At 40.3% G+C, this 15,665-nt stretch overlaps 1 long non-coding RNA gene across 1 annotated transcript in view; it reads left to right on the forward strand.

Moving 5' to 3' along the window:
* Nucleotides 1-470: 470 nt before the first annotated feature.
* The window catches only part of LOC115283848, a 19,141-nt gene continuing 3,946 nt past the window's right edge, over nt 471-15,665 (forward strand). Inside the window, exons 1-3 of the long non-coding RNA XR_003905079.1 lie at nt 471-581; nt 1,859-1,978; nt 13,625-13,783. This is a non-coding gene — a long non-coding RNA (uncharacterized LOC115283848). The remainder of the gene's footprint in view (nt 582-1,858; nt 1,979-13,624; nt 13,784-15,665) is intronic.

A 15,665-nucleotide genomic window follows, 5' to 3' on the forward strand; every position in this document is an offset into this window, starting at 1 on the left:
CTGTGGCCCCAGTCTGGGACCTGGTACTTCACATGCTGGGCCTTGTATTTGCTCACAAGGTTTCCTCTGCACCTAGGCTGCTGGGACTATGAATCACAAACCTTCACAACCTTCACAAAACTCTGAGTTTTGACCAGTTGAGATCAGATGCATGGAACCAAATTAGGGACACAGTGCATCATGTTTGGGCCCAGTGGGACAGACCCCCTTCAAGTTCATAATCGATGGGGTGCCTGGGTGGCTCAATTGGTTAAGCGTCCAACTTAGGCTCAGGTCATGATCTGATGGTTTGTGGGTTCAAGTCCCACAGTGGGCTCTGTGCTGACAGCTTGGAGCCTGTTTCGGATTCTGTGCCTCCCTTCTCTCTGCCCCTCCCCCACTCATGCTTTGTCTCTCAAAAATGAACAGACATAAACAAATTAATAATTAATGTGCCATTTCCTGTTTGAAGTGGTATAGATGCGAACCTTTGAAGCAGGAGAAGAGCAGCCCTTGGTATCTGGAAGCCTGCCTGGCCCTACGGATTAGACCTTGCTGTTCTCTTGCTGAATATGGACAATATTCCAGAACTTCGACATTAGGTGAGGCCACTCTGTGGTCATGATGGAGCAAGACAAAAACAAGTCCTCTTTATAACCATGACTGACTCCCCACAGAATATGATTGTGTTGCCTAAACCACAAAATATGAGCTGTTTCCTCTTCTGGCTAATACGAATGACTATCGTTTTTTTTTTTTTTTTGTTTTTTTTTTTTACCAACTATGATTTTGGCCTCGATCTAGTCTTCTCTCCTTCCAGAAAGGATTTATTAAGATACCCAAAGATAGAATTACCTTGCCCCTGCTTTCTGCAGCAGCCAGTTCAGAGCAAAAGTCTGCTTTCTTCAATCCTCCACCAAATCACCTAACACAGGCCAGGATCCTATGGTATGTTCTTAATAACCCCCTTTGAATGAGACGTATCACCGTTTCCCAAAGTGTGGTTCCCCGACTCTTGCAACAAGCAGTGAACTCAATTTGTTTAACTACAAATGTGTTCTAGGGGTCTTTGGCTGGTGAACGTTGACTCCAGGAACAGTTTACCTCGGGGCAAACACATTTTATTCTTTAGCTTTTTAAGTTAAAAAACAAAAGCCCCTTCTTCTGATGTGGTACTGTATGGATTTACTCACCAGCATGGACTGACACAGCAGGGAATGGGTAGTGCTCTGAGGACTAGAGGAAATGGGCTAGAAACTGGGGAGAGGAAGAGAAATTTGGATAGAAAAAATAAGGGTGCCCGGGAGGCTCAGTCGGTTGAGTGTCTGACTCTTGGTGTCAGTTCACATCATCATCCCAGGGTCATGGGATTGAGCCAGACTTTGGGCCCTGTGCTGAGCTTGGAGGATGCTTGGGATTTTCTCCCTCTCTCCCTCTGCCCCTCTCCTTTTCCCTTCTTTCCTTCTTATGCTCTCACTCTCTGTATAATTAAAAAAAAAGAAAAAGAAAAAGAAAAAAAAAACTAGGCACCGAGTTCTGACCCGTCTCCCCCAATCCTTCAGAGGTTAGCAGAGAGCAAGGGCCTGGGGTAAACGCAGATGCAACCTCAACATTTGGGGATCCAGGAATGATTGATCACTGGTGCCCTGCTGCCCATGGGGCCCTTTATAAATGGCAGGTCCATCTGTGCCATCGCACATAGGTGATGGCACAGAGGAGTAGAGATTTGGTGCATGTCAACAAATGAAGACCTCTGGCCCCTACCATGTCATAAAGAGAGAGCTCATAATTTCCTCTGTCTCTCATGGAACACGGAGGTTAGCCAAGAGAGAGAACCAGCATGTCTATCTCCAGCCCTTCCTCCCTCTCTGTTTTCCAGGACTGCAAGCCCCCAGTAGAGCTCTCTCCGCCCTGGTCACCATGCCCATGGGATTTGCCTACCAGAACAAGCCCCACTCCAGCTTTCTTCTCTAACACTGGGCTTGTCACCTTGAGCCAGGTGGGAGATAGGAACTTCTGCCATTCCTTCAGTGAGCTGTACTAGTGGATGGCATGAATTCTCATGTCCATAGAATTTCTAGAACTGAATTTACTTTTGTAATATTTAAAATTTATTATTTTGAGAGAGAGAGAGATAGAGAAAGAAAGAGACAGAGCATGAATAGGGGAGTGGCAGAGAGAGGGATACACAGAATCTGAAGCAGGCTCCAGACTCTGACGTGGGGCTCAAACTCACAAACTGTGAGATCATGACCTTAACCTAAACTGGATGCTTAACTGACTGAGCTACCCAGATGCCCCTCTAGAATAGAATTTAAATTCTGTGCGCCCATTATCACAGTTCAGGCTGTGTTTTTCCATTCTGTTTTCTATCTGCAGCACTAGTGACCTTGGACTCACTTCATCCACATGCTTCTGTCACTGTCTAATCCTTCTCTCCTATTCCCATTCCCCACCTCAGGAGTTGACTCAAATGCCCTGGGGAATCTGTTACTTTTTTAATGTTTATTTTATATATTAGAGAGAGAGAGACAGAGTGCAAGTGGGGGAGGGGAGGGGGGCAGAGAGAGAGGGAGACACAGAATCTGAAGCAGGCTCCAGGTTCTGAGCCGTCAGCACAGAGCCTGATGTGGAGCTTGAATTCATGAACTGCAATATCATGACCTGAGCCAAAATCAGACACTTAACAGACTGAGCCACCCAGGTGCTCCTGCCCTGGGGGACTTTTGTAGCCACAACCAGGGAAGGGCTATATGTCAGTTCTCTGTCTTGGTTAGTGCCATGTAGATGGCCTTAGCTATCCCCTTAGTGAGAGAAAGGAAGAGACAGAGAGAGGAAGGGAGAGAGGGAAGGAGAAGAAAAGGGAAGAATACAGGGCAGGTGTGGCTCCTTCCTAGAGAAAATGTTGGTGGAACTTCTTCCCTATGTACAGGTGGAGGTAGAACATGAGTTGAGAGAGGAGGGATAGGAGAATAGTTCCTCCTTTAAAACACTACATTTTGTCTGGAGGCTTGGGTGGCTCAGTCGGTTAAGCATACAGACTTTGGCTCAGGTCTTGATCTCACAGATTTTTAGTTCAAGCCCCACGTCGGACTCTGTGCCGACAGCTCAGAGCCTGGAGCCTACTTCAGAGTTTGTGTGTCCCTCTCTCTCTGCCCCTCCCCTGCTCGTGCTCTGTCTCTTTGTCTCTCAAATAAATAAACACTTATAAAAAGCATTTTAAATACTACTATTTGTCCCCTGGTCATGCATCTTTAGGGAAAACTGTTACCTAAGTTTTCGACTCTAAGGACAGGGATCGGGTTAAGGGAAGGAGAATGATTTGGGTGCCACCTGGGTTGGAGGAGGTCATAGATCTGAAGAGATGACTTAGACATTTCCCCCTGCTTTATTTTTAGAAGTCTGTTACTTTAAAATACATAAACATATCTCAGAAAAACGTAAGCACCATTAAAACTTTTAGGTCCCCATTTACCATCAGCTACATGCTAGTCCCTGTGGTCGGCTCTGTCACCCATCTGCATGTGTCCTTCCAGATTTTATTCTATACGTTTATATTCCTACATATTAACAAATAGTATGTGTTTTCTATGTCATGCCATTATTCTCTGCACATATATTTTCCCCACCCAAAGCTCCCAAATTGTCATTTTACTAGAAATTCTCTTTGCAACCTGACTTTCCCCGGAGCAACATGTTATGGATATTTCCCTTAGTCACTAAATGTTTAGAAATTATTTAAAATTTGTATCCATGAATATTGTATATTGTTTAAAGTTTAAAGTAATAACTTAAGACTTATAAGGAAGAACATCTGTCATTCCTGTATGTCACCTTCAAACTTTAAAAAAATTTTTTTAAAATGTTTAATTTATTTTTTGAGGGAGAGAGAGAGAGAGTGAGCAGGGGAGGGGCACAGAGAGAGGGAGACCACAGAATCTGAAGCAGGCTCCAGGCTCTGAGCTGTCAGCACAGCTCAAGCCCTGTCACATAGCTTGAACTCACAGACCATGAGATCATGACCTGGGCCAAAGTCTGATGCTTAACTGACTGAACCACCCAGGTACCGCCGCCCCCGCTTCTTCAAACTTGTGGTGTTGCTTTTGGTAATGACCTTTAAAATAGTATGCTTACACTATTTTTTTAATTTATCACTTTTTAAAAAAATAGTTTATTGTCAAATTGGTTTCCATACAACACCCAGTGCTCTTCCCCATAAGTGCCCTCCACCACCACCACCACCTCTTTTCCCCCCTCCCCCTTCCCCTTCAACCCTCAATTCGTTTTCAATATTCAATAGTCTCTCAAGTTTTGTGTCCCTCTCTCTCCCCAACTCTCTTTCCCTCTTCCCCTCCCCCTGGTCCTCTATTAGGTTTCTCCTGTTCTCCTGTTAGATCTATGAGTGCAAACATATGGTATCTGTCCTTCTTTGACTGACTTATTTCGCTTAGCATGACACCCTCGAGGTCCATCCACTTTCCTACAAATGGCCATATTTCATTCTTTCTCATTGCCATGTAATACTCCATTGTGTATATATACCACATCTTCTACATCCACTCATCAGGTGATGGACACTTAGGCTCTTTCCATGTTTTAAACATGTCTAATGAGTTCCTGTTTTAAAAGAAGAAGAAAGGGGCACCTGGGTGGCTCAGCTGGTTCCATGTCCAACTCTTGCCTGCGGCTCAGGTCATGATCTTACAGTTCATGAGTTTGAGCCTTGTGCAGGGCTCTACACCAATGGCACAGAGCCTTGCTTGGGATCCACCATCTCCTTCTCTCTATGCCCCTCCCCTGCTCATGCTCTCTCTCTCTCTCTCAAAATAAACAAACATTTAAAAAAGAAGAATTAGAGCTCTTCTATCTCCCATGCTTCTACTGTCCCTGTTTTCATTCAATGAATATAATTATAGGCTTTGATTAAAAACATTGAATGTTCTCCTTATTATGAAAATGTATTGTCCATTGATGAAAAAAGGTGTATGCTTGATTACATTTCCTTCTTTGTACAATCCCCCCATCCCCCATCACCTTTACTTAGTTTTCTATTGCATAAACCAACAGAATTTTAAAACTTCTTTGGCTGGTGGCTGGTTAAACACATCAGACATGGCAATGACTGGTAGACACCTCTCTCCTGGAGGCCTCCATCTAGACTCGCTGTGCTCTCAGCCTGCTGTGCAGGACTTTCCACTGGCTCCTCCCCCCGTGTTAGCTCATCTGTGTCTCAAATATCCTGTCTCCATTTTTCGTGGTTTGCCCCCTCATTTATTGGAGCATCTTTCGTTACACTTCCAGTTGCCTAATCAATATCCATTCTCCTCTTCTTACCATTTAATGGACTTAATTATATTATTAGGTTCAGCAAGTAACAAAACCATGTTTCCTGGGCTCCTTTTTGGATAGATGTGGTCAAGGAAACATAAATAGTAGGATTTCTGGCATAGCCTTTTGTGCCCTTTGTGCTCTCTTCTTTCTCTGGCAGGAATATTCATATGATGCTGGTACTCTGATTGCTATATAGTGTTCCTGAAGATGAATGTACTAATAATAGAAATCATAAAGAAAAAATACAGTATGTCCCTGATGATTACTTGGAGTCGCATGCTGGCTTGACTATCTCTAGACCTACTTTTACTAGAGAGCCAAAGGAACCTTTAGGTGTTAAAGTTGACAGCAATTGGTTCTATACAATTGTAACTATAATTCATGACTGATAAAATTGCTTCTTGAGAAAGAGTGCTTTGGGATATTTTTTTTAATGTTTATTTCTTGTTTGGAGAGAGAGTAGGGGAGAGAGAGACTGAGGAAGGGGAGAGAGAGAGACTGAGGGAGGGGCAGAGAGAGAGACTGAGGGAGGGGAGAGAGAGAGACTGAGGGAGGGGCAGAGAGAGAGACTGAGGGAGGGGCAGAGAGAGAGAGGGAGAGAGTCTCAGGCAGGCTCTATACTCAGCTCAAAGCCTGACTTGGGACTTGATCCCACAACCCTGAGATCATGACCTGGGCCGAAACCAAGAGTCAGACACGTGGTCAACTGAGCCACCCAGGCCCCCCAAGATAACTTTTAAAAGATACGTAGGTCTGTGGGGCACCTAGGTGGTTCAGTCTGTTGAGCAACTAACTTGATTTCAGCTCAAGTCATGATCCCATGGTTTGTGGGTTCGAGCCTTGTGTCTAGCCCTGCTCTGGCTGTGTGGAGACTGCTTGGTCTTCTCTCTCTGCCCCTGCCCTCTCTTCTGTATATCAAAATAAATAAATAAATAAATAAATAAATAAATAAATAAATAAAAAGAAATTGTAGGTCTGAAATGATTTTATTTCCCCATACAAACTGACTGATGGTTTAAATAGTGTAGAATCATAGAGAACTCTATAAGGCTTCTGAAGGTATTGGATGATTGCTTGCAAACATTCACTGTTTGTTTGGAGAATCTTTCTTTTATAACTAATTTCAGAAACTTTACAGTCATGTGTATGAAAAGGGATCTCTTCTCATTAATTGTGCTGGGCACTTGGGGGTCCTTTTACACTGGAAATTTATGCTCTTTTGTTATTGTATTATTTATGTAATAGTAATTTGTTGTTTTCTCTATTTTCTCTTTTTAGAACTCTGAATCAGATTTGGTCATGGGAATAATTCTCTACTTTTCTAGTCTTCCCCCTTACCCCTGCCCCAATTTTCCTTTTCTTTGTCTTTTGCTTATACTCTCTGAGAGATTTTCTCAACTTAATTTTCCAACCCATTCTTCCTAGTTTTCAAAATTTCAGGGTATTTTTTTTTTTGATCAGAGTTTTTCTTGTTCATGTATATTCTCCTTTCCATTCTTTACCCTTCCTTCCTTTATCCTTCTTTTTTCTACTTTCTTATTTCCTTTTTCTCTTTCTTCCACACACGGATCTTTTTTAGGGATCCAATATCTTCTCTTACTGTCTGATATTAATTATAGTTTATGTTGGTCTATTATTCATATTTTATTTTTTGGTTATTGCCTCTCTTTCTTTTGAGTTTCCTCTCTTTTTATGTTTGGTTCTTTGTCTTTCATATTAGGCTCTCCTCAAATATCTGAGAACGCTTTGATGTTTTCACATTTAGGAGCAAGGTCCTAAAAAATTGACTGAAAGCTGTATTTATGTAAACTTGTCATATGATATAGTTCATGTAGAATGCTTGGCCATTTCTTTGGGAAACCCAAGTACCCAGAACTTATGGATCATTAAACATTTTTTTAATGTTTATTTAATTTTGAGAGAGAGTGATAAAGCAGGAGTGGGGGAGGGGCAGAGAGAGAGGGAGACACAGAATCTGAAGCAGGCTCCAGGCTCTGAACTGTCAGCACAGAGCCTGATGTGGGGCTCAAACCTATGAGCCATAAGATCATGACCTGAGCTGAAGTCGGCAGCTTAACTGACTGAACCACCCAGGTGCCCCAACTTATGAATCATTTTTATAGGTTATATAGGGTATCGGAATTGGCCAATCCAAAATACAACTCTTTGACATGAGGATTATTTTGGGGTGAAGGCAATTGGGAAGAAGCAGATCAAAGGAAAGCTCTCTACCCTCCCCCTATTTGCCCAAGAGCTGGACATAAATTTGTAAAGGTGTCTCCTTTTCCTATATCAGGAAGGGAAGAACTCTTTTTTTTTTTTTTTAAAGTAAAACAGAGCAATTTAATAAGTTCGAGATAAATAAAATCTTCTGAAAGAAAATTTAGTTCAGAAAGCTAAGAAGGGAAGAACTCTTAACCACCAGGAGGGAACTCTAGTCTCTTATTAACCCAGAGGCAGGCACCAAGAAGGATCTACATAACAAATTATTAAGTAATTCTTATCTTCCATTAGTTTACCCCATTTATTAACCTTCTCACCATCTGCCATCCCTAAAAGCCTAAACCTCTTTTCCTCTGTCCCCTCACTTCTCCAAAAATATATTGTTGTTTGTTAATATGCTACATAAACCTCACATTCTGACCACCCCTTTGGGTGATCATCACTGAGTTCTCCCACACGTATGTGTGATACACATGTTAATAAATTCTGTTTTTCTTTTGTTAATATATCTTCCTATCACTTTATTTCATAAACCTGAACACTGAATCTGAGAGAGTAGAGGAATTTTTTCCTCCCCTACAGCCATTTTTCTGGGACATTTTATTTTTCTAGAGAAGAATCTCCCAATATCCTTCTGCTTGGCTATCCTCTGATTAGCTGGGAGATTTTGAAGTTGAGTGGTGTTCTTCTGGTTCAGTAGGTAGACTCCCAATTATCTATTTCATTGCACATTTCAATAGATGTCTCTGCTCCAGCTGGTGCACTGGGGTTTGGAGGCCTCTAATTCAATTCCCCACTCCACCCCAGAATAAAGCTCAGTGTCCTGCCATGGAAGACAGAAGGAGGAAGGTATGTAGACTGACTGGAGGGCAGGGAGGGAGCTGGGAGTCAACCTTCCACCGATGACTTCCTTTTTCCCCTTCTATTCTTTTTAAAAATATGGTTTTATTTTAAATAATCTCTACATCCAACGTGGGGCTCAAACTCACAACCCCAATATCAAGAGCCAGATGCTCCACTGACTGAACTGACGAGGTGCATCACCTTCTGTGGTCTCCAGTTTGTGAGTCCTCCCAGGGTCTGCAGTGTGAGATGACTGGTTCCCGATTTCATCCCTTCTGGTGCCATCCTTGCTTGGGATTTACCTTCTCCATTGATTCCTTAATCCACATCCCAGCCTCTAAATTTTGTGGACATCTCTTGTGTGCTCTTCCTGTATTTTCTTTGTCTCTTTTCCCATGTACTCATTTTGGTGTGCTTTTGGAAGAGAATAAAGAGAATAAGTTCATATTTTTAGCTCTAAGTTACACAGAAGACCCCTAATCTTATAAACAAACAGATAAACAAAAATTGCACTCAAAAGGTGATTTGACTTTACTCAGTCACTTAGTTACTGGCAGAATAGGACTCTAGAAGTTTTCAGTTAACTTCTGAGGTGACATTTGCTGATAAGTGGGTTCAACTAGTCATCTGAATCCATCCCCCCATCTCTTTTAATTTTATTTGTAAAGCTAGAATCTGCTTTGAGGACCTCCTTAGGCCTGCAGGGTCAGGAGAAGGTCTCACTTAGGACAGTTCGAGACTCCTGGTAGGAACAGGAGAAAACTCTCATCTTCTAAGATTCCTAACCTGCAAAAGTGTCTGGGCCGACTGGAAAAGGCACCCTTCCTGTCAGCCCTCCTCCCCTGCAGAGTAATACAGCTTGAGACCTTGTGGGCTAAGTTTAATCAGACGTGCTTTGGAGGGAGGGCAGACGGGAGGAAGGGGCGGGCATGCTCCCGGAAATTAAAGAATGTCTGAACAGTGAAGTGACAAGATGGTAATCACCACGAGGCTGGTTAATTGAGACTTGGCTTACCGGGATGACAGCAGAGGAAGAGCAGCAGTCTGGTTTAAGAACCAAGATTAACAGGAGGAAAAAAAAGAGATCTAATTGGGAGCTGCGTACACTTTTTGAAGAGGAGAATAGCTGAGAGGCAGGGTGACTGTTCATATAGACAGGCTCATAATGGAAAGGAAGTAGAAGATTTATCCACTGGGGATTTTCTATGCTTGGGCTGGTTTAATGTGCAAAGACCTCATCTGAGGCTGCCTTCCCTTTCCTCCTTCTCAGGGTCATTTTTAAACTGGAAGGGGAGCATGCTGAAAGCCTGTGGGGCTGAAAAGGGATGATAACCCGCTGGTGCCAGAGAGGTGGTTGCATGCTACTGTCAGATGCAAAAAACAAATCCTTAGAGCTGTTCAAGGCTTTCTAGGATGGTGGGGTGGACATCCCACGGGCTGCAAAGGGGCAGCTGCCTGCTAGTCCTAACTGTGCAGGGTCAGGGTATCTGAAGCAAGTTCACAAGGAGTTTGTCAAAGCTCCTTTGCAGGGGCTTCATGTCGGAGAGCAGGGGTTTTAAACGTGGAAGGAAGCCACAGAGACAAAAGCATTTAGAACAGAAAAGAAGCTTAGTTGCAAAGAGATTCTGCATGGGAGTTCAGGCTTTTAGAGACTGCTCTCCAAATAAAATATATAGCAGTTTATTTATTTATTTTTATAGTTTTTAAAACATTTATTTATTATATATATATTTTTTTGAGAGACAGAGAGAGACAGATCATGAGCAGGAGAGGGGCAGAGAGAGAGGGACATACAGAATCCAAAGCAGGCTCCAGGCTCTGAGCTGTCAGCACAGAGCCGGACACGGGGCTTGAACGCACAAACTGTGAGATCATGACCTGAGCTGAAGTTGGACGCTCAACCAACTGAGCCACCTGGGCGCCCCCATAGCGGTTATTTAAAGAAAAGAAATTACAGTTGCCAAGACTACTGTAGTATGTTGATGATGAGAAAAACCACACTTTTCTTACTTGATTCTCATATACTGCAAGGTGATCCTGTATCTGGGGATAGCGGGACTTCAGAAGTCAGGAAGAGTTTTGCTGTTGCTGTTTTTTAGGAGTAGTGACCTGATGGCTCAAAGTCACATTTATTTTGAGAACCAGAGCTAGGCAGGGCAGTCCTGGTTGTTTTCTTGTTAGTACTGCTCTCAGGTGCAAAGTGCTCAATGGCGTAGGGCACAGTTTGCAGTAACTCATCAAAGAGGCAGAGCAAGGTGGCAATTTTGCTTTCATAGACCCTCCTCGTCCTTCTTCCTCAAAGGTGCGGGTTTGATCACGTATGTTTGCTTAGAACTTTTATGAATCACAGAATTAATTTGATGTTTTACTTGACTGGTTATATAGGTATAACAAGGAATGTTGATTGGTGCACAAATACCTCCTTTTGAAGTGATTAATAAAACTAGAGCCATAGGATACTAAGGCGTGGGAGTTAGTTTCTGTCTGCAAATTTTATAAAGGCTTCAGGGCTGGATTTTTATCCTTTTTATGTGCAAGAATGTTGTTTCCTCTCTTATTAGTTTGTTTGTGGAGACTAGGTACAAAGAATCATCCAATTCTCTTCTCTCAGGTTGTGACTATAGTACCTATGAACTCCAGGGCTTTTCTATCATTTTTTTCATTCTTCTGGCCAGCTAGGACACTACATTCTGTACCGTCAATAAAGCTAGGGTCTCAGAAGCCACAATACAGGTGTCAACCCAATTTTTAATAGAAAATTTATAGACATCATTTTCACCTATGATGTATAGTTTTCACTCCTTAATCATAGGCTTATTATTGTACCCAGTGAAATGAGATTTGTTTTTCTATGTAACATTTCTAGCATGGTAAAGTTATAAATTTAATTTTTTAAAAATTGTACTCGGTGGAAAGGAGGACACATTCTTACTAAATCTATGTAAATAACATGATTTTGGAAAGTAAAAAGATTTAGTAAAGTATTTTGCATAATATTTAATCATAGTTATCCCTATTTTGAGTTATTTTATAAAAAAGCCAATTTTCATCACTGTTTCCAGAATCATAGATCTTAGATTTTTTTCTGATTATTTATTAGCTTATAATTTTAAAATCTTTCATAGATTTTTTTTTCTGAATTTTGAGTTTGATTGAAACATGGTACCATTTGAAGTGTATTTTATTTTAGTTTCATATATGTATATATGTATAGCCTATTAAATTGAGGTATAAAGACAGACCGCTAAGATGATGTTATTAATCACACCTGAGTCAGTTTCATTTGTTCCTAGGCAGTTCTTGTTTGCTGATCTTAGGTTAGTTAGCAGCTTGCTTTCGTGAACTTGTCTGCTTCTGGATTAAGAGTCCTAGGATTACTGATGTGGATCCTTGGTACAGACCGACAGATGTCTGTTAGTGATGACAGGGTCAGTTTACCCTGGGAAGCCTATGCTCACTAGTTTTTTACTTTAATATAACTAGTTAAAAGAACACAGAATTTACTGAGGCTTTTTTGATATTTCTTCCAGAAGACTCAAATTCCTGTTCTGAAGTTTGTAGCTGGAACCTTTAGGCAACTTTGAGGGAAAAGCAAAAAATACCTGTCAATGATAAGATGAAATGACTTCCGTTGATTTATTATGACAAATAATCTCACAAACAATGATGGACTACTCTCGATGTATGGTGTATTATAGAATTTATAAGGAGTTACTCAATGATTACCTATATGCTAAAATATGTTGTGGACATTGACAAATTTTCAGGGTCTCTTAAGTCATACTGTAATGTTAGTATTATCATTTTTCTAATTAGCAAGGATATTTAAGTCTAGAAACAATTTTAATTAAAAACTTTATTGGTTGGGAGATACTGTTCCAGTCTTTATACATGACTATTAATAAATTTCTATCCAATCTAAAAGATACTCAATTCCAAAACATATTCATGTTAATAACATTTTACTTGTATATAATTAACTTAGGGAGGTTGAACTTCCCTTTTGATAGTTTAGCTTATTCATTATTATGGGCTTTGACAAATAGTGTGGAGGTAAGTAAAATTGTGGAGACTTTCCAAGATACCCAATTATTTCTAGCAGTTCTCCTTTCATAAGGTGGGGAGGTACGGAGTGGGAGCTAAATCTTTGATATTATTCAGTCTGGAAAATCCCAAAGATTAGGTTATAAAGGGTGAATTATTGTGAATGTGGGGACTCAATTTGGAAAGGCAATATCCAAAATATTTGTCAGAGGAAATAGAGTATGAGCTCAGGTCATAGGTGTCTAAAGGCAAGAAATGATTAGTTTCAGACCACAGCAGCCTGTAACTATAATTACTAGTTGTTCTAGCTTTTTCAGAAGTGGACTTTTGTTAAAATTGATCCAGGAACAAAAAAAGGAAGTACAGAAAGTTAAGAGGTTCCTGAGTACAGAGAAGGTATAGAATGCTTTTTACTATTCATTGTTAAGAACAAACTCTTACTCAAAGATCAATTTGTCATTTTCATAGGAAGAAAAACAGGTTCTAGTTTTACTGTTTTTATATACCACATGTAACATTTTTCTTTTAAGAATTCACAACTGTCTTTTGTTTGTATGTATAATATTGGTTTCAGGTGTAGAATTTGGTGATTCATCACTTACATAAAATACCTAGTGGTCATCACAGCCTTTTATTTGTCTCTGGGCTCCACAACTAGGGCCATCTGATCAAGTCTGGCTACATCTATTTGTTTATTTGTTGTCTGTGACAACTGTTTTTCAACAGAGGAATTGAATAGTTGCACTAGAGACCTATGGCTCACAAACTGAAGGTATTTACTATCTGGACCTTTTCAGGACCAGATCACCAATCCCTGGATTCTACTTTATAAATTAGTTCTTCAAAGTTAAGCTAATTTTGCTAAATATTTTAACTTGTTAGTACTTCTTTCAAACTCATTATTTGCAGAAAGAAGACCAAGAAAAATACAATTCATTTTCCTCTGATCTTGTACAATTGTATACCCTCAACATTTGTTTTTTATCATTTTTTTTCACATTCTTGCATGATCAAATTTTAAGACAAAATTAATCTTTTTTCCTGTATAAACTAACAGGGAAGTCACACCCATTATTTTATAAATGCATTTATATTCCTTTGTAATGATTACATGTACCTTTGTAATGATTATACCTACCCTGGTCTCAATCTGTTTCTTAATTGGTTTCACCCTTTCACTGTGGTAATTGCCTTCCCTCCACAGGTCCAGCGACTTCTGGGAAATAAACAGGTAGTTGAGAGCAGATCGTGAACGCAAGCTCTTTTCAGATCGACAGCGCTCCAGTTTGGGCTGCTGTGCCACGTATGCACCCATGGTAGGCAGTTGCCTGTGGTTACCTACATCAGTTTCACCCTTCTTGAGGTAGGAAAAAGATACATGTATGCTAATATGCCCCCTGGGTGTTTGTGTGACCTTGTCCACCTATTCACTGATAGCGTCTCTCTAATGTATAAAGAGAGGCGTGTATATAAACTCTGCTTGGTGTTTTTTCATTCTCTTTATTTCTATCAATTTAAATTTTTAAAGGTTGGTTCAAGTAACCAAAAAGTTCTCAGTTTATTATTAGTCAAAATTCTTATAGTTAACTGAGGATTTTGGAAATTATTTATTTATGTTTATGCAATACAGAAAAAACGCAGTTCCTTTTGGTGTAATGAATTTACCAGAGAGGAGACATTTAAATTTTTTGGTACATGGGCGCCTGAATGGCTCAGTTGGTTAAGCGTCAGACTCTTGATTTCACCTCACGTCATGTTCTCTCTGTTGGTGAGTTCTGGGCCCTGTGTCAGGCTTTGGGCTGGCAGTGTGGAGCCTGCTTGGGATTCTCTCTCTCTGCTCCTCACCTGTGGGTGCTCCCGCTCCCTCTCTCCCCCGCTCCTCAAAATAAATAAAGTTAAAAAAATTTTTTTTGGCACAGATGATAATATTTAATCCTTTTTTAAAAAGGTATGGTTTATTCTAATTTAATTTAGAAGTTATAATTTTATTTCCCATAATTCTAAATATTTTGTGGAAATGATGATTTACTTGAGCCATAAAATTATTTTAGAATTTAGTTTAAATGGTTAGACTTTTCATGGGAAAATAAAACCAAATTTTTATGAAGTAGATTTTTATGTTAATGTTTTCATGCTGAGAAAAGTTTATTTTGTCAAGGATTCACCAATATTAGCAATATTGTCTGAAAGTCATTTTATAGTTGTATACACATTTAAAAACTTTTAAAACTTTTATTGAAAGTACTGAAGTTTTCTTAGAATTATTTTTCCCTAACAACTTCTATTTCTCTGCATCTTATTTTGGAATTAGCAACCAAGGGCAATAATTTTTTTAATGTTTTTTTTTAAATTTAAAAAAATTTTTTATTTTTGAGAGACAGAGAGAGAAGCATGAGCAGGGGAGGGTCAGAGAGAGGGGGAGACACAGAAACTGAAGCAGGCTCCAGGCTCTGAGCTAGCTGTCAGCCCAGAGCCTGACGTGGGGCTCAAACCCACGAACCGTGGGATCATGACCTGAGCTGAAGCCGGACACTCAACTGACTGAGCCACCCAGGTGCCCCCCAAGGGCAAAAATTTAATTTAAAGCTAAACTCCCCTCTCCTCCCCCATCCCTTATTTTTTTCCTAAGATACTGTTTAGTGAGTGTCTGAAGCTTTCTCAAAGGACTAGCTTATTTAAAAGTATTAGAAGTTCAATTAATTATCTATGTTCTGGAACTCTTATTTTTTATTATTTTTTAATTTTTAATTTTTAATTTTAAAAATTTTTTTTATTTTTTTAAATAGTTTATTGTCAAATTGGTTTCCATACAACACCCAGTGCTCTTCCCCATAAGTGCCCTCCTCCATCACCACCACCTCTTTTCCCCCCTCCCCCTTCAACTCTCAGTTCATTTTCAGCATTCAGTAGTCTCTCAAGTTTTGCATCCCTCTCTCTCCCCAACTCTCTTTCCCTCTTCCCCTCCCCCTGGTCCTCCATTAGGTTTCTCCTGTTTTCCTGTTAGACCTTTGAGTGCAAACATATGGCATCTGTCCTTCTCTGCCTGACTTATTTCGCTTAGCATGACCCCCTCGAGGTCCATCCAGTTTCCTACAAATGGTCATATTTCATTCTTTCTCATTGCCATGTAGTACTCCATCGTGAATATATACCACATCTTCTTGATCCACTCATCAGGTGATGGACATTTAGGCTCTTTCCATGTTTTGGCTATTGTTGACATTGCTGCTGTGAACATTGGGGTA

Source organism: Suricata suricatta, chromosome 2 (genome assembly GCF_006229205.1).
Source record: "Suricata suricatta isolate VVHF042 chromosome 2, meerkat_22Aug2017_6uvM2_HiC, whole genome shotgun sequence".
Taxonomy (NCBI): Eukaryota; Metazoa; Chordata; class Mammalia; order Carnivora; family Herpestidae; genus Suricata; species Suricata suricatta.